This window comes from Myodes glareolus, chromosome 11 (assembly GCF_982192425.1).
Source record: "Myodes glareolus chromosome 11, mMyoGla1.1, whole genome shotgun sequence".
Lineage (NCBI taxonomy): Eukaryota > Metazoa > Chordata > Mammalia > Rodentia > Cricetidae > Myodes > Myodes glareolus.
Genome location: NC_142036.1, coordinates 1,781,274 through 1,804,693, shown reverse-complemented (window position 1 = coordinate 1,804,693; position 23,420 = coordinate 1,781,274). Strand labels below are relative to the sequence as shown.

At 37.8% G+C, this 23,420-nt stretch overlaps 1 pseudogene; it reads left to right on the top strand.

The window, feature by feature from the left end:
* Window positions 1-16,046: 16,046 nt before the first annotated feature.
* LOC125402209 (large ribosomal subunit protein uL10 pseudogene) lies at window positions 16,047-17,157 on the top strand (annotated as a pseudogene).
* Window positions 17,158-23,420: the final 6,263 nt, after the last annotated feature.

The following is a 23,420-nucleotide window of genomic DNA, read 5'->3' as shown; positions in this document are numbered from 1 at the left end:
TTGCCACATGGCGACTTGTGCAGTTCCCAGTTTTCTGCTCCCCACCCCTAGATTCTGGGTTTCTTGCTCCATGTATGGAATTGTTTAAATTACCTTTAATTTGTCAAGCAATGCATATTTCTCAGTATTTAACCAGTACCAAGGCAGAAACTAAAGCAGTCCAGGACCATTTTATCACTGGTTGCATTGCTTCCAGTCGCAACTCTTCAATCATGCCTTCTCCTGGACAATAAAGATTGCTGTTTATCAGATTGCATAACAGGTAATTGTAACATGAGGGCCGGCTTGTTGGGGTTTCCATCCCGCCCGGTACCCCAACAAGCCAGCAAGTCCCAAGGAAAATCACACGGAGTCTACATCAGGTTATAAACTGATTGGCTCATTAGGTCAGGCTTCTTGTTAACTCTTATAACTTATATTACCCCATTATCCTTATCTACTTTAGCACATGGCTCCGTACCTTTCTCAGCTGGGCAAGTTACATGCTGCCTCTTCAGTGATCTGCGCAGGAGTGGCTGAGGGAGCTCTGCTTCCAGAATACTCCCAGTCTCTTTGCTCCACCCCTACTTCCTGTCTGGCTTTCCCGCCTATACTGCCTGCCTGGCCAATCAGCGTTTTATTAAAATACATGATTGACAGAATACAGATAATTCTCCCGCACCATTTCCCTCTTTTTTTTTTTTTAAACAAAGGCAAATACCCATAGTCCATTTGTTGGGAATGTGGGCGTAGTATTTCAGGCTACTTCCTGCTGGTTGGGGGCACTGATAATCTTATGGGGACCTAAAGAAAATTTAGAGTTATAATCAAGTCCTGACTGAAGTATCCTGTGAGTCTTGATCATCTCAGGCAGTAGTCTTGAATCTGTTCTGGATGTGGAACTATGTCATCTGGGCCATCTGTTCCTACCGGAGATTTTTCAGGTGGCCGCCCTTGGTCAAAGGTGATTTTTCTTAACTCTAAATAAATCCAGAGCCTCTCATTTTCTGTGGAAACAAAAGCAAAATCTCTTCTCCAAAGTAACATACCTTTTGACTTCAAATTTGAAGCCAAGGTATTTTCAAAATGCCTATCTTGGGTTAGTTCAGCAGCATTTATAAACAACAGTCTTATATCAACTGTTGCTCCTTCCTCAGCATTCAAACAATTCAAAGAGAGCATAATAACACACAGTATCAAGATTCTCTGTGTATTTTCCATCTTTATGCGGCTTTATTTCAACCTCTATTTCTTTTATTTTTACTTTTAACTTTTGGCTTTTTGAGACGGGTTCTCTGTATATATCTTTGTCCTGGAATAACTATGTAGACCAGGCTGTCCTTGAACTCACAGAGAGCCCTCTGCCTCTGCCTCCCAGGCATTGGGATTAAAGGTGTGTACCACCACACCTTGAGGTCACAGAGGTCAATCTACCTCTGCCCCTTGAAGTCACAGAGGTCAATATGCCTCTGCCTCCCAGGATTGGGATTAAAGGTGTGTACCACCACACCCAACTACTCTCTTTCTTTCCTTTTAACTTTAAGAACTTTCACTTTTAGCCTGCATATACACACTGTAAACCATTTAGAGGTTTTCTTCGTCTTTGAACCTCTCTTTACTGTATCTCTCTCTCTTTTTTGACTACATGAGTCTTTAAGGAGAAGATTAGTCCTCTCCCTTAAAGTCGTGACTTTGACGGCTAGATCCAGCTCATTTTTTAGCTTTCCAGCCTTGTGGCTGAGGTACCACTGAAGCCTTTTACTGCCACAACTCTATGGCGTTTCAAGGTCCTTGTCAGCAAGCTGCAGCATTCTGCTCACAGACCACACTCAGTCGGACTGCCTGCCTGAAAGAGTCAGAGTTTGCCCTGGCAGGACAGCCCAGAAAGTCAGCATTTTAAAACAGCGCAGCTTTTCGCCTGCTATGGCTGAAAACCGAAAAGCATGCATTGAGCTTTACATCAACACCGTTTAAGTTTTTCGTGGCAGGACCTCTTAAAAGAGCTGCAAGGTTTTGCAGCTAAAGCTGAGTCAGGAAGCCTCTCTTAGATGAGAGCGCTTGCTTGCCTCTAGCAAGCAGAGCAGACCCGAGAAATCGCTGCCACCAAGAAGCCATGCTTTACTCTTTTCTTTCTCAAGCTTTCTCAGGCTTTCTGTGGATTCAGTTATCCACGTCTGGGCTCCATATGTAACATGAGGGCCGGCTTGTTGGGGTTTCCATCCCTCCCGGTACCCCAACAAGCCAGCAAGTCCCAAGGAAAATCACACGGAGTCTACATCAGGTTATAAACTGATTGGCTCATTAGGTCAGGCTTCTTGTTAACTCTTATAACTTATATTACCCCATTATCCTTATCTACTTTAGCACATGGCTCCGTACCTTTCTCAGCTGGGCAAGTTACATGCTGCCTCTTCATTGATCTGCGCAGGAGTGGCTGAGGGAGCTCTGCTTCCAGAATACTCCCAGTCTCTTTGCTCCACCCCTACTTCCTGTCTGGCTTTCCCGCCTATACTGCCTGCCTGGCCAATCAGCGTTTTATTAAAATACATGATTGACAGAATACAGATAATTCTCCCGCACCAGGTAATATGACAGAATTCATTACCAATGCAACTTTTAGTAACTTATTTGCTAATACTATGGATTGTATTATGTGAGGCTTATATGACTATGGGTATACCTCAATTAATTGGTTATTAGGTTTCAGTTTTCTTCTCCATATTCTATCATTAAGGAAGAATATGGCACTCTTAGGAAGGATACCATTTTTACAGAGTAATAATGAACAGTTAGTCTACAGGATTAATATTATTAAATCAAAATATTATAAAATCAAAATATTAGCAGAAAAAGTTAATACAATTATTAGACAAAATTAAATCCATATCTATTGGTACAAAGAAGTTGTCTGAAAGAATTTATACTGTTGAATTTGGCAATTATAACTTGCCAAGAAGTTATGATAAAATAACAGGAATAAATGTATCTCCAGGATGGCAATCATCATGATATTTAAGTAAAGTCAAGGAGGAGATGTTATCTTTAAAGGAGAAAATTCAAACCTTGGAATCACAAGTACAAAATGAGGACCAGAAACCAAGTGCATCAATGAAATCACTAGAAATATATACAGGCCAGAAGATTCAGGCTTTACAAAAGACAATAATAAAAAGATTTGAAATGATTAAGGAAATTATTGGAGTTGATAAACAGGAAAAGAAGGCATGAGAACAGGATGCAACATCATGAGTTGCTCTCAGAAATGAATTACCCAGGGGTTTAGCCTCCTACCCTGTAATTTACTCTGACAAAACATCAACTTCTAAAGGAGCAAAAGGATCCAAAGAAGGTAGATGGATACCTATAGGAATGAATGATCTAAAAGAAATTAAGTAAGGTGTTGTAACTAATGGCTTGTATTCCACATTTGTTAAGGAGATGGGTTTCTAAAGTCAGGACAACCCTTCATTACTTTTTTCAGTTAGTTTCAGCAGTACTGGATGATGGACCTTTATTGATGTTTAGAAATTATTTCAGATAGGAGCCCCAAAATTTGGAACAGCAGGAAAAAGCAAAAGATCAAATTCTTAGTGAAGGCCCTTATGCTGACCCACAGGTCCAAGCTCTTTACAATGAAGAAATCTTGTACATATGTGACAAAGCAGCCTTTAATGCTTGAGACAGGATTCAAGAACTTGGAAAAATGATTAAATCAAATACCAGGGTTAGACGGGGAAAGAGAGAAGGCTTTACTGACTTTTACAAAGATTAAGTAATGTTGTACAAATAGGAATAACAGACCCAGATGTTAGATGTGTAATTTTTGAATCTCTAGCTTTATAAAATGCAAACTTAGAAAGCAAAAAGATAATTGGGCCTTTAAAGGTTAAGTCAGCACCTCTGGAGAAATGGATTCTGCATACAATGAATGTTAAGACATTTTACTCTAATAGTGAATCTTGAGTAGGAGAAGCAATTTTCAAAGTAATGAGGAGACATCAAATTTCCAAATGCATTAATTGTGGTAGAATAGGACATCTGAGAATGGATTGTAGACAAGGAATTTTTAGGAATAATATCTCCTCTGGGAATGGCAAAAATAGGAGACCTCAGCATCCAGGTATATTTAGAAGGCATGGCAAATGCTGACATTGGACCAATGAATGTAGATCAACAACAGACAGACAAGGCAATTTGATACCATTGGGAAACTCCTTGAGAGGCATCTCACAGGCCCCCAAGCCAAAAGTGGCCCAGTCATCCCCATTAACTCTAGATGACATGTCACACCAGGAAAATTAAAAGATCCAGAGCCTTCTATGCAAGATCATACTGTTCTAAATGATGGCATAAACATGGAAGATAAGTCAAAAATTCAAATAGGAAATAAGAAATGTATATTTTGGCAAACTTCTATAAATGATCAAAATTTGATCAAAATGACCAAAGATTATAGTGCATATAAATGGAATTGTAATTGTTGGTTTGATAGACACAGGTGGGGATATGAGTACTATTATTGTAGAATTGTGGAATCACGACATCCAGATTGGCCTCTTTAAGAGGCAGATGTTCAATTAATAGGTATTGGAACCATATCTCAAGTTAAACATGTGATAATTGTCTTTCTAGGTCTGGGTTGACTCACTCAAAATGATGTTTTTTTGTTCCATTCATTTGCCTGCAAAATTCAAGATGTCATTTTTTTTTCTGCTGTGTAGTACTCCATTGTATAAATGTACCACATTTTCCTTATCCATTCTTCAGTTAAGAGACATTTTGGTTGTTTCCAGTTTCTGGCTATAACAAACAATGCTGCTATGAATATAGTTGAGTATGTGCTTTGTGGCACAGTTGTTACATACACAAAAGTGGTATTACTGGATCTTGACGAAGGTTCTTTCCTAATTTTCTGAGAAATTGCACCACTGATATCCAAAGGGGATGTACCAACTTGGATTCCCAACAGCAATGCAGAAGTGTTCCTTTTACCCTATGACATCTCCAGCATAAGTTGTCATCATTGTTTTTGATCTTGGCCATTCTTACAGGTTTAAGATGGAATCTCAGAGTTGTTTTGATTTGCATTTCTCTGATGACTAAGAATATTGGGCATTTCCTTATGTATTGTTCTGCCATTTTTTTAATTCCTCTGTTGGGAGTTCTTTGTTTAGGTCTGTACTCTATTTTATGTTATTAGATTATTTGTTCTTTTGATGAAGAATTTTTTGAGTTCTTTGTATATTTTGGAGGTCAGACCTCTGATGTGGGCTTAGTGATGATCTTTTCCCATTCTATAGACTGTCATTTTGAATTGTTGACCATGTCCTTTGCTTTAAAGAACCTTTTCAGTTTCAGAAGGTCTCATTTATTAACTGTTTCTCACAGTATCTGTGCTACTAGCGTTATATTTAGAAAGTGGCAACTTGTACCTATGTATTCGAGTGTACTTTCCAATTTTTCTTCTGTAAGTTTTAATGGAGCTACCCTTATGTTGAGGTCTTTGATCCACTTGGACTTGAGTTTTGTGCATGGTGATAGATATGGATCTATTTGCATTCTTCTACATGTTAATATCCAGTTATGCCCACACCACTTGTTAATACGCTTTCTTTTTTTCAATTTGATATTTGTTGCTTCTTTGTCAAAAATCAGGTGTTTAAAGGTGTGCTGATTAACATCTGCTTCTTCGATTTGGTTCCATTGGTCCTCCTGTCTGCTCTTATGCCAATACCAGGCTGTTTTCAGTGGTGTAGCTCTGTAGTAGAGTTTGAAGTTAGGGAGTTGTTTTATTGTACAGGATTGTTTTGGCTGTCCTGTGGGGGTTTTCTTGGGTTTTTTTTATGATTGTTTGTTTGTTTCTTTGTTTGCTTGCTTGCTTGCTTTTCCATATGAAGTTGAATGCCATTCGTTTGAAGTTTATGAAAAATTTTGTTCGGATTTTGATGGGCATTTGCATTGAATTTACAATTGCTTTTGGTAACATTGCCATTTTAGCTATGTTATTTCCACCTACAGAAGAGCATGGGAGATCTTTCCACTTTCTGGTGTCTTCTTCAATTTCTTTCTTAAAAGATTTAATGTTCTTGTTACACAGTTCTTCCATTTCTTTAGTTAGAGTTACTCCGAAATATTTTATGCTATTTCTTCCTATTGTGAAGGGTGATGTTTCTCTGATTTTCTTCTGAGTCCATTTATCATCTGTTTAAAGGAGGGCTGATCAACTAAATTTTTTTAGTTGATCTTGTATCCTGCTACATTACTGAAGGTGTTTATGAGTTATAGGAATTCCTTGGAAAAATTTTTGAGGCCACTTATGTAAACTATCATATTATCAGCAAATAATGAGGTTTGACTTCTTCTCTTCTAATTTATATCCCCTTGGTCTCCTTTTGTTGTTCATAGGGCATATGTTTAAAACATAAAATATGAAACATTCAAATGGGAAAACAAAATTAGACTTTTATTTTTTTATCCTTTATATTTCATTTGAAGGACATTAAATTTGCCTGTAGTTATGGAATTCATTATGGAATATATATCACTTCCAAACTTTCAAATAACTACATGCATATACATGCCCTTTAGCATTTGCTTTTGTGTGTCTGTGTGTACATGTGTGGTGAGAATATTCCCATCAACAAACTTAGATTAATAGAAGATGAGATATTTTATGTATTTCTTTGATTCACAAATTGAGCATGCTTTATGTTTCTAGATGTGATTCTCAATCTTATAAATAAAGGGAAAGATTAATTAGTGCATATACAAAAGTAAACCCTTTATATTACATTTCTTTTTCATCTAATTGGAAATTTTGTAGCATTCTTTCTTTGTCTTTTTTCTTTTATAAATAACAGGTTTTAGTGTCAACTTTGAAATGGTACTTATCATATTTGTCAGTCATCTCTAGAGCATTGATGACTAATGAAGACATCTGAGATGCTAAACCATCTCTTTTTGGGTTCATAAAGAATTAAATCAGATGGAAGTGACTCACTGGGTATTTTGAAGTACTTCAGAATATATCATTTCACAGATAATGTAACATAATCATAAAATTTAGTTAATTAATATTTTATAACAACCATTATTTGAAATCAAAAACTTTAGAGTCACCATTGATGTCTTAAGGCATCATTAGGGTTAAAAACTAAATTATTATTGCTTGAATTTTTGAAGTATGCATAAGTTTTAGTTCAATAATAAGAAATGAACATTCCCTTTCTTAAAGATAAGTGGCCAAAGTCTGTTTATAAAATTGATATTATCAGGTGGTTAAAATAAACCCATATTTTAAGGGAGAATGTAAGCAATTTTTTCATAAAAAACTAATATCATGTCTTTAGGAGTTTGAGCTGTGTTATATTATTATAGATTTCTGCACAATTAACAAAGTCTCAGAGATAGATATTGAGTTTGAACCTGAAGTTCAGAAAAGAAAACAGCCAGCCACTGGCTCTTACCTCTACCTCAGTCTGAAATGATTATCCTGCCTCCAGGAATCTCAAAATAATACTGTGTGTGAGAGCTGTTTTCTCCCATCTTATATTCCTCTCTAAGGCTTGGATTAAAGGCCTGCACCACTACTGCCTGGTTTTTATGGCAAAATACTGTGGCTGCTGGGCTTAAAGGTTTATGTCACCACTGCCTGTTCTGTAAGGATGACCAGTGGAGCTGTTAAAATCTCTCTGATCGTCATGCCAGTTTTATTTAATGAAATACCACTAGTAATGATGTAAATCACAAAATAATTCCACACCAGTTCAAAATTATGAATAATAAAAGTGTTATTTATTTAAGAAAAAAACCTTACAAATCACTGTCATAGATAATAGTCCTCTGTGCGAACAGGAACAGAGTCTAGGAGCCAGAACTGGGAGCCAGAAACAAGAGAACAGGAATTTGTTTACCACTGCTTTTACAACATCAGAGACCATGTCTAAGTGGGCTGTTATCTTAAAGGCTATTGACTGAAGGAGCAGAATATGCTCCCACAGCACTTCCACCTTTTGTTCAAAACCCAATAAAAATCTATATACACTAGGAACAGATATAAAGTATAATTAGAATTACAACCAGCATAAATGATATTAAGCAAGGAACATATGCTAAATGTTTTAATAAACATTCTATCTTAAGGAGTCTAAGTCTTGTATAGGAAATTGCCTGGCTAGTTTAGTAGATACAGCATGACACTCTTAATCTCAGGGTCATGGGTTCTAGTATCACATTGGGTGCCAATCTCTATGAGAATGGCTCACTTGTTTGTCCTGGCTGCCCGGAACAAAAATAATCACACAGAAACCATACTGATTAAAACATTCCTTGGACCATTAGCTCTAGCTTCTTATTGGCAAACTCTTATATCAATTTAACTCATTTCTATTAATCTGTATATCACTAAATGGCAGTGGCTTACAGGGTAAAATTCCCAGCATCTGTCTCCAGCAGTTCTATGGTTTCTCACCCTCCATCTTACTTCTCCCAGCATTAAGTTCCATTTTCACTGCCTACTTAACTACTGCCCTATCAGTAGGCCAAGGCAATTTCTTTATTAACCAATAAAAGCAACACATAGACAGAAGGACCTCCTACACCATTTCCCCCTTTTTTTGTTTAAACAAAAGAAAGGCTTTACTTTAACATAGCAAAACTACATATAACAAAACAGGTTGCAAGCAAGAATTACAGTTACAATATTTCTATTTACTTCGTTTTTATAACTAAGGATAAGTATAACTATAACTATAAATTCTTCAACTCTATCAAAGACTCCAGAAGGATATATTATCTTTATAAACAGAGAGTGCATTTGAAGTAACTTCCAAAACTCTAGAAATGACAGAGACATCTTGCTGCTTGGACAGTTACCCAAAGTTCTTCTGTACCTTTAGACATCCATCTTTGGCCTACAGGCCCATAGTATCCAGCAGACTTTTCCACAAAGCAGGAAATTTCAAGGACAGGTCTGCCTATATTGGCAGTTTGCCATTCACTTTTTTCTGGAGCTTGCAGAATGTCTCCTAGACTCTCTCATGAAGGAGGAATCCCAAAGGATCATCCCACCTTTAGGCAAGTTCAGCAGTCATTTCTCTGTGGGTCCTGCATTTTCAGTTAAATAGCCCAGACAAAAGCAGTTTCTTGCCCAAATGTCTAACCAACTCCTTAAGCAGCCTCTTCAAGGCCCATCATCCTCTTGAAGTAGCTTAGTACTGCTAGGAGCAGATGTGTCTCACTGTCATGAAAAGTCTTAAGTTTTTAAACATTTTAAATGCTATATTCTGAAGGTCTCTGAAAGATTTGAAGAATACCTATCTAACTGAAATATATATCTATACATCTAGAAAATCTAACTAACATAACTACAAACTTGACTATTATAGATGATTATCTATTGACTTATATTTCTTAATTTTATGCTACATTTTTAAATAAGCTACACATGCACAATACATATTTGTTATATTGCATCCATGCAGGCTTCTAGTCATTGTGGGACTAAATGAAGGAACTAGTTATGGTCTTCATTTCTTGGAACTAAAAGATTAATGCAGAATGTGAAAAATGTCACCATAATGAAATAGGTAAAGCATCAGAACAATGTAGAGAGAGAATTACTTCCAAATGTAGGAAATCTCTGTGAGTTAAGGTTTGAGAGGAAAACTTGTAGTTAAATGAGTAAATAGAAACAGCTAGAGGTTTTGAAAAAGTTCTATTAGGAAGTAGCAACTCATTGAGTTCAGGAAATGCAATCAGGGTAGTTAGTGATGGGATGCAGATGCTTGGTTGATTTATAGCACAGAATAAACAAATCGGTCACAGGGAATGTCTGGGTAAAGCAAATCAGGACTCAAATTTAGGAGACCTAAAATAGCACAGGTCATGTTGTTCTGTAATTTGAGGAGTTAATTAATAGCTAAACTTTAAGATATATAATAAATTTAGCTGACTGCTTTCCTTGAAAAGATAAGAAATTATACTTGAAAGAATTAGACAATTTAATTAAATAAAATCATTGGTGAGGGAGTGTTATTTTCAGATGATGTTCAAATATCAGTGCTTCTCATGCCCCAACTGTAATGCTTTTGGAATATTTTCATGACTCTTAATTCTATTTTCCTATTTCTCTTAATTTACTAAAATAGGATTGTATTACTTATGATTATTAGACAGTTATTCGCCTGTAGAAACAATTTTTTATACTTTTTTATAGGTATGCCATCCTCCAGCAGCACAGGACTCAAAGAGTAATCCATGGAGTTGACATACATTAGACTTTTTTTTCTGAAAAGGTAAGCGAAAAAGACATTTACACATTCTCTTTATGATTTCTTTCTTTATTCTTTTATATTATTAATTTTGTGTTCTATGTTTTCTTTTCTTGTCTCTAGCCAGAAATGTCATTTCTGTCTCATTTGATGTCTTCCTTCTCCTTCTAAATTTCTTGAGGTTCTCCTCCTTTTTTGTTAAGATAATTTTAATATAATCTTTTCCCATTTTACATAAATGTCCACTTTCCAATTCCAACCCCTCCTCCCACTCCACCCTTTTCCCTTCCTCTCCCCCCATCCTCACCTTAGAAAGCATAAGGCTTCTAATGCAGAATCAACAAATCTTACACTTCACTTAGAGGCAAGGCCGAGGTAATCTCCCCATATGTAGGCTGAGCAAAGTATCCGTCCAAAGATAATGTGCTCATAGATGCCAGTTCAAGCATTAGTAATAAATCCTGGTCCCACATTCTGTGACCTCACAGACTTCCAATACCTCACAATTGTAGCCCACTTTGAGTGGATCTAGTTTTCTACCATGCAGTTTACCCACTTTCAGTCCAGCAAAAGTTACCTCTCTTTAGCTTAGGTCAACTGTTTCTGTGGGTATCACCATCATAATCTTGGTTCCTTTGCTCATATTATCAGTCCACCCTCTCTGGAGCTGGTCTACAGTAGCTCAACACAGTGCTTTGCTGTAGATCTCTATATCTGTTTCCATCATTTGCTGGTTGAAGCGTCTATGATGACAATCAAGGTAGTCATCAATCTGATTATAGGGGAAGGGCAGTTTAAGCATCCTCTCAACTGTTACTTAGAGTAATAGAAACTGAGAATCTTCTGTAAGGCAAAAACACACAGTCACTAAGAAATAATGGCAGTCTACTATATGGAAAAATCCTTCATTGGACAAAGGATGGATCTCTAAACTATATTTTAAAAAAATCAAGTAACTATACATCAAATTACCAAATAATCCAATCAAAAGTGGAGTATAGATCTAAATAGAGAATTCTCAAGAGAAGAATTATAAATGGCTAAAAAACATCTACAGAATTTCTCAGAATCCTTAGCCATCAGGGAAAAGGAAATCAAAATTACTCTGAGATATAATCTTACATTGGTCAGAATGACTAAAACAAAAACATCAATGATAGCTTAGGTTGGAGAAGATGTGAAGTAAGGGGAACAATACACCATTGCAAGTAGGAGTGTAAATTTCTACACCTACATTGGAAATCAGTGTGACAGTTTCTCAGAAAATTGAGAATCAGTCTACCTCAAGATACAACAATATCATTTTGGGACATATACCCAAAGAATGCACACTCATAACACAAGGTCATTGGCTCAACTGTGTTCATAGAAACATTATTCATAATAACCAGAATTTGCAAACAACCTAGATGTCCCTCGACTCAAGAATGGATAAGAAAATGTGGTACATTTACCCAAAGGAGTACTAGAAAAGTGGGAAAAAAACCAATGAGACCTTGAAATTTGCATGCAAATGAATGAAACTAGAAACTAACAATCCTGAGTGAGGTATCCCAGATCCAGATAGACAAACATGGTATGTACTCACTCATAAGTGGATATTAGACATAAATCAAAAGATAATCATCCTATTGTCCATGATCCCAGAGAAGCTAGGTAACAAGGAGAACCTTAAGAGAGACATACATGGATTCTCTTGAGAAGAGGAAACAGACATGTCCTTAAGAGAAATTAGGAGGGGAGAGAAACATATGTGAAAGGGAAGAGGGAAGGAAAAAGGAGAAGAAGGAAGAGAACATGAGGGAATGGAATGCTCAAAAATGGGAAGGAAAGTCAGGGAGAGAAAGACAAGGGAAATCTTGAGGGAGCCATTAAAGCATTAGTGAAAAAACAGGCACTAGGAAAATTCCCATGAGTACATGAGATTCTCCTCCTAATCCTATTATTCTTGATATTTTCCTTCAAACTCTCTCATTCTTGATATTTTCCTTCTAACACATTTTAACTCTATTTTTATTTTTTCCTTACATTTTATAAACCTCAAAAATATTTTCAGGGAAAATAAACATTACAATGTGGTTATATTCTGTTTTTCAAGAGAATGAGTACAAGGGAAAAACAGTAAGTTTACCATATTCCTTAACTGATTAAACATTTTACATATTATTGATGAAAAACAAGTTATCCCAAAAAGCCACCATAGCCAAGCAATTTGTCATAAATTAGCAGTGTAGGCAAGCAAGTTTTTGTTCTCAGTCAGTGTTGTAGGAGGAATGATGGGCTGCCTCCAGCCATCTGGCTAGCTTAACCCCTGAAATAACCACACCAAAATTGTATTAAATTACTGCCTGGCCCATTAGTTCTAGCCTTTTATTGGATAACTCTCACATCTTGATTAACCCATTTCTATTAAATCTGTGTATCGCCACATGACTGTGGCTTACTGGCAAGATTCTAAACTACGTCCATCTCAGGCTTGAGATTCATGGTATCTGCAACACTTCCCTTCTTCCCAGCATTCTGTTATGTCTACTCCACACACTTAAGGGCTGCCCTATCAAAAGGCCAAGTCAATTTCTTTATTCAACTAATGAAAGCAACACACAAACAGAAGAACCTCCTTCTTCTTGTCACGTCTCCTTGTGACGTGAGGCACAACGTCAGCTCCTTTACTAGTCGGTTGCATTGTATAGTTATAAAGAAAGAGCCAATCACTTGAAATCATCTTGAAGAGTAATCTTAAAGAGAATCTTAAAGAAATCACAAACCAAAATTTTATACATGAAAATGAATCAGTCAATTCTTTTATAGCCACTCAGCAACAGTTTTTTTAATTGCAGGAGATTTTGGGCAAAATGGATACAAGGAATTAGTCATCACCCTTGATAACCAATCAATCTGAGCAAGGAAAGTATATCAGCTATTAATCGTTAGGCTGCTTTGTATTTATTTCCTGACCTTAATGAGTTCCTTATTCAACTATGAGCCTTTCTAAAAATTTAGATTATCTTTTGTGGATTTTTACCTCAAAATAATTTGGCTAAACCTAATAATCTAATTGTAAGTCATTTTCAACACTTTGTGTCAGGATTGACACACTCCAAAACCAATGAACACATCTCCCATCATTAAGATTAGAATAATTTAAACTAACTGGACCACTGGGACTCAGTTATTTTTCTTAATTATTAATGTAAGCCATGGTCCATACAGCTCCTCAGTGTAAACTCATGTGTTCTGTGTAACATTTCTTATTTTTATCATCAAACTTTATGTAAACTAATGTTATCATCAATAAGACAGTATATCTTAGAAATATATCATCTTTATAATAATCCACAGGTAAAAACAGCTAATAGAATAAGATTTTTCCATGAGATAAACAAACTAAATTACAGGTAGTGGGGATCTCCTCACACCCATTCATACCATACCAGATACCAAAGAAAGATAACAGTGGCAAATGTGTAATTACAGAAGAGAAGCAAAAGACATTCTGCAGTCTGTGGTCTTGGAGCCTCAACTATGCAAGATTCATCCATTAAGAATTTTTCTCCTGATGGGCTGTTACCCTGAAGTCAAATGTCATCTGCTGCTCCTCTTACATGGCCACTGACAATATAATGATCATCACATTTTCACAAAAAATGTTCAACCATCATTATAAATATTTAATTTATTATTCAAATTATCCAGAACACAGTGATGAACTGATTAAAATGAAAAATTTTCTTTAATTTACACAATTTATTATAAGCATATTATTACTGTGAAAATTTTAAACATAAGAAAAGAAATTTAGGGGATTGCATTTTTTGTTTTTAATTGTTTAGCATATTAACAGAGATAAAATTCAAACAGAAAATACTTTTATGACAAATAAGAGTGATTAATCAAGGACAAAATTGATTAGAAGTGCAGTAAATTCAATATCTGATTCATCTTGTCTCAAAAATGCTTTCAATGATATTAGCATATATATTCCTTTTCAGTTATTCATTTCATTTGAATTTTCCTAATAGTGATATAGACACAATTTATTTTTATGCATATTTTCCATGAAGCATGTTTTATTCTTTTACATTTATCAAGATTAAAGGCTAGAAACTACATAACATGTTCAGTTATGTACATGGAGCATAGTGGACACATTCAAAATACTTAGCAACCACTGTGTCATGATGATATGGGATTCCCCTCTTTATACTACAGAAATGTTTTATTGTCATTGGTTAATAAAGAAGCTGTTTTGGGCCAATGTCTTAACAGAATATAGCCAGGCTGGAAATATATATATAGAGAGAGTAAGCAGAAACAGAGAGAAGCCATGTAGCCCAGCTGGAGACAGATACTGGATGGAACCTTGTCAGTAAGCCACAGCCATTTAGCAATATACAGATTAATAGAAATGGGTTAATGTAAGATATAAGAGTAAGGCAGAAATACACTTAAGCTATTAGCCAAACAGTATTTCAATAATACAGTTTTGTATAGTTATTTCAGGTTTGGACAGCCAGGAACAAGCAAGCAGTCCCCCACCTACAATTTGGCATACCAACATGGTTGACTACATGTTCACATCAAACCTGAGAAAGCTTAAAAATGAATTTTAGACATAGAAGAATAGAGTTAAGCGTGATTTTTTGGTAGCAGCATTTTCTCAGGTGGGCTCTGTTTGCTAGAAGCAAGCAGTGGCACAATTCTTTTAAGAAAAGGCTTCCTGACTCAGCTGTAGCAGCAAAAACTGCATAAATCTTTTAAGAAGGCTTTCACCTTCACCAGCATGAATGGCTCTGACTCTTTCAGGAGGTCTGGCTATGGGGCATTTAAATGGGGTCTGTGAGTAGAGTTCTACAACTTGCTTAATGGAAACATAGACCCAATGTGTGCCTAAAAATGGGGCAATGTACATGGCTCTTAGAGCCTCTGTCATGTTGGACTGGGTGGAACTAGTAAGCAGGGCCATGTTGGCCTTAGCTATACCTGCTTAGCATTAGAAAAAAGATGGTTCTTGTCAAAAAATAATTAGAAATAAATAATAAGGATAGATTCAGATAAAAAAAAAAAAGAATGACCTCTAAATGGGTCACGTTGTTGTTTGATGTAAAGGGGCTTGAGAGAGAGAAAAAAAAGAATATAGACAATATAAAAAGAAGTAAATGGTTTTTTAAAAAATAAAATCTTTAAAGAAACAGCATAAACTTGTAGAAAAAGTAAAGTAATAATGAAAAATAAGCCATGTAAAGATGGGATATACACAAATAGTCTAGATTATGTATAGTATTGTGTTTTCTTTCAATTTTTTGACTGTGAAGGAGCTAAGTCCAGAGGAACATTTCATTGTAGGGGTTGCACACTAAACCAATATACATATTTTAAAGAAATTATGACTTCAGAATTTGGGTCAAAGAATATGTCGCATTGGAAAAGAGGTTCTTCTTTTATTTCCACAGAGAATGAGAACCTGAGGAATTCTTCCACACTGATGTGGTTTGATGGAGCAAGGCACTCTGAAAGGTCACCATGAACACTGCCAAAAATTACTTCATCCAACCAAATGCAGGAAGCAGTTTGGAGAAAACTATGCCCAAATTTCTTAAATGATCATTTATACATGTTTGTTTGCATTTAAAGGGGAAATGCTATAGAGATTTACATTGGTATGAATATTGGTTTATTGATATAAATTTAAGATCAATTTTGTTATATGTATATTTCTGCTCTTGACTAAGGTATTGTTTTTGTGCAGCTCATTTAAAAATATAATGCATAATTAAGAAATACAGAATACCTCTCTCGCCAGGCGTCCTCGTTAGAATGACATCATCTTTAAACCCTGCGTGGCAATCCCTGACGCACCCCCGTGATGCCCAGGGAAGACAGGGCGACCTGGAAGTCCAACTACTTCCTTAAGATCATCCAACTTTTGGATGATTATCCAAAATGCTTCATTGTGGGAGCAGACAATGTGGGCTCCAAGCAGATGCAGCAGATCCGCATGTCCCTGCGAGGGAAGGCTGTGGTGCTGATGGGCAAGAACACCATGATGCGGAAGGCCATCCGGGGGCACCTGGAGAACAACCCAGCTCTGGAGAAACTGCTGCCTCATATCCGGGGGAATGTGGGCTTTGTGTTCACCAAGGAGGACCTCACTGAGATTCGGGACATGCTGCTGGCCAATAAGGTGCCCGCTGCTGCCCGTGCTGGTGCCATCGCCCCATGCGAGGTCACTGTGCCAGCCCAGAACACTGGTCTGGGGCCCGAGAAGACCTCTTTTTTCCAGGCTTTAGGCATCACCACTAAAATCTCCAGGGGCACCATTGAAATTCTGAGTGATGTGCAGCTGATAAAAACTGGAGACAAAGTGGGAGCCAGTGAAGCCACGCTGCTGAACATGCTGAACATCTCCCCCTTCTCCTTTGGGCTGATCATCCAGCAGGTGTTTGACAATGGCAGCATTTACAACCCCAAAGTGTTTGACATCACAGAGCAGGCTCTGCACTCTCGCTTCCTAGAGGGTGTCCGGAATGCTGCCAGTGTTTGTCTGCAGATCGGCTACCCGACTGTTGCCTCAGTGCCACACTCTATCATCAATGGGTACAAGCGGGTTCTGGCTCTGTCTGTGGAAACTGAGTACACCTTCCCACTTGCTGAAAAGGTCAAGGCCTTCTTGGCTGATCCATCTGCATTTGTGGCTGCTGCACCTGTGGCTGCCGCCACCACTGCTGCTCCTGCTGCTGCTGCTGCAGCCCCAGCGAAGGCTGAAGCCAAGGAAGAGTCGGAGGAATCAGATGAAGATATGGGATTTGGTCTCTTTGACTAACCTTCTCAAAGCAACCAATTCAGACAACTTAGTCCAAGAAACATGGAAATAAAAGCTTACTTCTGTTAAAAAAAAAAAAAGAAATACAGAATAACATATAGTCATCTATAATAGCCAAACTTATAGTCATGTTAGTTAGGCTTTATAGATATATAGAGATATATTTCAGTTAGATAATCTTCAAACCTTTCAAAAACTTAGGAAATATGGCATTTAAAATGTTTTAATAGTTTAGGACATTTCATGACAATGAGACACAGCTACTCCTGGCAGCACCAATCTACTTCAAGAGGATAATGGGCATCAAAGAGACTCCTTATGGAGTTTGTTAGCCATTTGGGCAAGAAAGTGCTCTGGTCTGGACTGCTTGATGTTTTGCTGTATGAACTGGACTTGCAGGACCCACAGAATAGTGACTGCTAAAATTGTCTAAAGGTAGGACAGTCTTTCGGTGTTCTTGCTTCATGAAAGAGTCTGCCAAACATTCTGCAGTACACAGAAGAAAGTGATTGCAAACTGCCAATATAGGTGAAATTGTCTTAGAAATTTCCTACTTCTTGGAAAAGTGTGCCAGATACTATGGGCCAATAGGCTGAAGATGGGTCCTGTAGCATTATAGAAGAATTTTCAGTGACTGTCCAGGCAGTGAATGACAAATGTCTCTGTCAATTTTAGAGTTCTAGAAGTTGCTCGCAATGCACTTCCTGTTTACTTATATAGTATTACTTCCTTTTGGAATCTTTTATGGAGTGGAAGAAGAGATAGTTATAGTTTTCCTTAGATGTAATAAAAGATAATTTAGGAATCCCATTCCAGCCCTCATCCAGGTACACCTCCCTCTCTTTCTCCCCTCCCCCTGGGGCCACAAGATCTCCCCAGAGCTGCTCCCTGGCACTCTGAGCCTGGGCTGTGGGCTTAGTCGGGCAGGGGCAGTTCCTGTGCTCTGAGAGCCTGCCTGACAGGCAGGCGCTGAATCACCTCAGCCACATTCCTGGCCAGCAAGAGACAGTGATCTTCTAGCAGACATCCATTGGAGGAGGGGTGAGTTGCTCCTGGCCTGAGGACTTCAGCTAAGAGGAATTCAGACTGTCCCCACCCCCCTCGACTTTCTGGTTGCCCTGCAGTGGTGGCTATACCCTGCTGAGCTCTCCCAAACCCCATCCCAGCCCTCATCCAGGTACACCTCCCTCTCTTTCTCCCCTCCCCCTGGGGCCACAAGATCTCCCCAGAGCTGCTCCCTGGCACTCTGAGCCTGGGCTGTGGGCTCATCCAGGCAGGGGCAGTTCCTGTGCTCTGAGAGCCTGCCTGACAGGCAGGCCCTGCATCACCTCAGCCACATTCCTGGCCAGCAAGAGACAGTGATCTTCTAGCAGACATCCATTGGAGGAGGGGTGAGTTGCTCCTGGCCTGAGGACTTCGGCTAGGAGGAATTCAGACTTTCCCCACCTCCCTCGACTTTCTGGTTGCCCTGCAGTGGTGGCTATACCCTGCTGAGCTCTCCCAAATCCCATCCCAGCCCTCATCCAGGTACACCTCCCTCTCTTTCTCCCCTTCCCCTGGGGCCACAAGATCTCCCCACAGCTGCTCCCTTGCGTGCTGGGACGGGGCTGTGAGTGCAACACGGCATGAGGGAGTGCCTGTGTTTCAATAGCCTGCCTGAAGAAAGGTAGACATTCTGTCAGTGAAGTCCCTGCTCAACAAGGGAACCTGACCTGGTACCAGAAGATCCAATATAGAGCAGTTGAAGGAAAAGATGGGCAGACGCAAAGGCAAGAACTCCTCCAACAATCTAAAAAACAACATGAAATCACCAGAACCCAATGACCCTACAATAGAAGGACTTGAACCTCTTAATTCAGAAGAATTGGGAAAAAATGCCATGATGAAAGCAATAGAGTCCCTTAAACAGGATATGAATAATTCCCTTAAAGAACTGGATGAGAAGTACAACAAAAGGATTGAAGAAATGAGTAAAGAAATGGATGAGAAATATAACAAAAAGTTTGAAGAAATGAGTAAATCCGTGAATGATACACTGGGAAACCAAGAAAAAACAATCGAACAGGTAATGGAAACAGTTCAAGAATTGAAAACTGAAATGGAGGCAATGAAGAAAACACAAAACGAGGGCCGGCTGGATATGGAAAATCTAGGTAAATGAACAGAGACTACAGAATCAAGCATAACCAATTGGATACAAGAGATGAAAGAACAAATCTCAGAGTCTGAAGATACCATAGAGAAAATAAATGCTCAGATCAAAGAAATCAGCAAATCCAACAAATTCTCATCACAAAACATTCAAGAAATCAGGGACACAATAAAAAAACCAAATCTAAGAATAATAGGGATTGAAGAAGGAGAAGAACTGCAGATCAAAGGTCCAGAAAATATATTCAACAAAATTATAGAAGAAAACTTTCCCAACCTAAAGAATGATATTCCTATGAAGGTTCAAGAAGCATACAGAACACCGAATAGACTTGATCAAAAAAAAACATCCCCTCGCCATATAATAATCAAAACACAAAACATACAGATTAAAGAAAGAATATTAAGATCTGCAAAGGAAAAAGGTCAAGTAACTTATAAAGGTAAACCGATCAGACTTACACGAGACTTCTCTATGAAAACCATGAAAGCCAGAAGGTTCTGGATAGAGGTACTGCAGAAACTAAGAGACCATGGATACAAACCCAGACTACTATACCCAGCCAAGCTATCATTCACTGTCAATGGAGAAAACAAAATATTCCAGGATAAGAACAATTTAAACAATTCGTAGCCACAAACCCAGCCTTACGGAAAGGAATAGAAGGAAAATCGCAACCCAAGGAATCCAACATCACCAACACTGCCTACAATAACTCAGACATCTAGCGACCCTTCACGAGCTGAACTCAAAGAAGGGACACATACAAACTCTATTAAAAAAACAAACAAAAAATCATAATAACTGGAGTCAACAACCACTGGTCATTAATATCACTTAATATCAATGGACCCAATTCACCTATAAAAAGGCACAGACTAAGATTGGATACGAAAACAGGATCCAACATTCTGCTGTTTACAAGAAACACACCTCAACCACAAAGACACATCTACTCAGAGTAAAGGGTTGGGAAAGGTTTTTAAAGCAAACGGACCTAAGAAACAAGCTGGTGTAGCCATTCTAATTTCCAACAAAATTGACTTAAAACTAAAATCAATCAGAAGAGATGGAGACAGACATTTTATACTCATAACAGGAACAATTCACCAGGGGGAAGTCTCAATCCTGAATATCTGTGTCCCTAATATAAAGGCTCCTACTTATGTAAAAGAAAGACTTCTAGAACTCAAGGCAGTCATCAATCCACAGACACTAATAGAAGGAGACTTCAACACTCCTCTCTCACCAATGGACAGGTCAATCAGACAGAAACCCAGCAAAGAATTAAGAGAATTATTAGAGGTATTGAATCAAATGGACTTAACAGACATCTATAGAATATTTCACCCAAATAGGAAAGAATATACCTTCTTCTCTGCAGCTCATGGAACCTTCTCGAAAATTGAACACATACTCAGTAACAAAGCAAACTTCCACAGATACAAAAAAATATTAGTAACCACCTGTGTCTTATTAGACCACCATGGCTTAAAGTTAGAATTCAACAACAGTGCTACCCCCAGGATGCCAACAAATTCATGGAAGTTGAACAGTCAACTATTGAATCACCCCTGGGTCAAGAAAGAAATAAAGAAAGAAATTAAAGTCTTCCTTGAATTTAATGAAAATAAAGACACAACAGACTCAAATCTATGGGACACTATGAAAGCAGTGCTAAGAAGAAAGTTCATAGCACTAAATGCCCAATTAAAGAAAGCAGAGAAAGCACACATTGGAGACTTAACAGCACACTTGAAAGCTCTAGAAAAAAAAGAAGCTGATAAACCCAGGAGGTCTAGAAGACTGGAAATAATCAAACAGAGGGCTGAAATCAACAAAATAGAAACACAGAAAACAATCCAAAGAATCAATGAATCAGAAAGCTGGTTCTTGGAGAAAATCAACAAGATTGACAAACCCTTATCTAAACTAATCAAACGGCAGAGAGAGAACTTGCAAATTAATAAGGTCAGAAAGGAAAAGGGGGATATAACCACAGACATAGAGGAAATTCAGAGAATCATTAGAACTTACTACGAAAATTTATATGCCACAAAGTTGGAAAATGTAAAAGAAATGGACATTTTTTTAGATAAGTACCATATACCAAAGTTGAACCAAGACCAGCTGAACAATCTAAATAGGCCTGTCAGTCGTGAAGAATTAGAAGCTGTTATCAAAAATCTCCCTACCAAAAAACGTACTGGACCAGATGATTTCAATGCAGAATTCTACCAGAACTTCCAGGAAGAGCTAATACCTATACTCCTTAATGTATTTCACAATATAGAAAGAGAAGAGTCATTGTCAAACTCTTTTTATGAAGCTACAGTTACCCTGATACCAAAACCACACAAAGACACAACCAAGAAAGAGAATTACAGACCAATCTCACTCATGAACATTGACGCAAAAATACTCAATAATATACTGGCAAACCGAATCCAAGAATACATTAGAAAAATCATCCATTATGATCAAGTGGGCTTCAACCCAGAGATGCAGAGTTGGTTCAACATACGCAAATCTATCAATGTAATCCATCATATAAATAAACTGAAAGAAAAAAACCATATGATCATTTCATTGGATGCTGAGAAAGCATTTGACAAAATTCAACACCCCTTTATGATAAGGGTGTTGAACAGATTGGGTTTACGAGGATCATACATGAATATAATAAAAGCAATATATAGCAAACCGATAACTAGCATCAAATTGAACGGAGAAAAACTCAAAGCCATTCCACTAAAATCAGGAACACGACAAGGCTGTCCACTCTCTCCATACCTCTTCAATATAGTGCTTGAAGTTCTAGCAATAGCAATAAGACAACATAAGGGAATCAAGGGGATTCGAATTGGAAAGGATGAAGTGAAACTTTCATTTTTTGCAGATGATAGGATAGTGCACATAAGCGACCACAAAAACTTTACCAAAGAACTCCTACAGCTGATAAACACCATTAGTAATGTGGCAGGATACAAGATCAACTCCAAAAAATCGGTTGCCCTCCTATACACAAAGGACAAAGAAGCAGAGAGGGAAATCAGAGAAACATCACCTTTCACGATAGCCACAAATAGCATAAAATATCTTGGGGTAACTCTAACCACGGAAGTGAAAGACCTATTTGACAAGAACTTTAAGTTCTTGAAGAAAGAAATTGAGGAGGATACCAGAAAATGGAAAGACCTCCCCTGTTCTTGGATTGGGAGAATCAACATAGTAAAAATGGCAATTCTACCAAAAGCAATCTATAGATTCAATGCAATTCCCATCAAAATCCAACCAAACTTCTTCACTGACCTTGAGAGAACAATAATCAAGTTTATATGGCAAAACAAAAAACCCAGGATAGCCAAAACAATCTTATACAATAAAGGAACTTCGGGAGGAATTACCATCCCTGACTTCAAACTCTATTACAGAGCAAAAGTGTTGAAAACAGCTTGGTATTGGCATAACAACAGAGAAGTTGACCTATGGAATCGAGCAGAAGACCCGGATATTAACCCACAAACTTATGAACACCTGATTTTTGACAAGGGTGCTAAAGGTATACAATGGAAGAAGGATAGCATCTTTAACAAATGGTGCTGGCATAACTGGATGTCAACCTGTAGAAAAATGAAAATAGATCCATATATATCACCATGCACAAAACTCAGGTCCAAATGGATTAAAGACATCAACATTAATCCGACCACTTTGAACCTGATAGAAGAGAAAGTGGGAAGTAGTCTACAAGATATAGGCACAGGAGACCACTTCCTAAGCAGAAACCCAGGAGTGCAGACAATAAGAGAATTAATGAATAAATGGGACCTACTGAAACTGAGAAGCTTCTGTAAAGCAAAGGACACCGTCAGTAAGACAAAAAGGCTGCCTTCTGACTGGGAGAAGATCTTCACCAACCCCTCATCAGATAAAGGCCTGATCTCCAAAATATACAAAGAACTCAAGAAACTAGACAATAAAACTCTAATTAACCCAATTAAAAAATGGGGTGCTAATCTGAACAGAGAATTCACAACAGATGAATTTCGAATGGTCAAAAGACACTTAAGGTCATGCTCAACCTCCTTAGCGATCAGGGAAATGCAAATCAAAACAACTTTGAGATATCATCTTACACCTGTCAGAATAGCCAAATTCAAAAACACCACTGATAGCCTATGCTGGAGAGGAT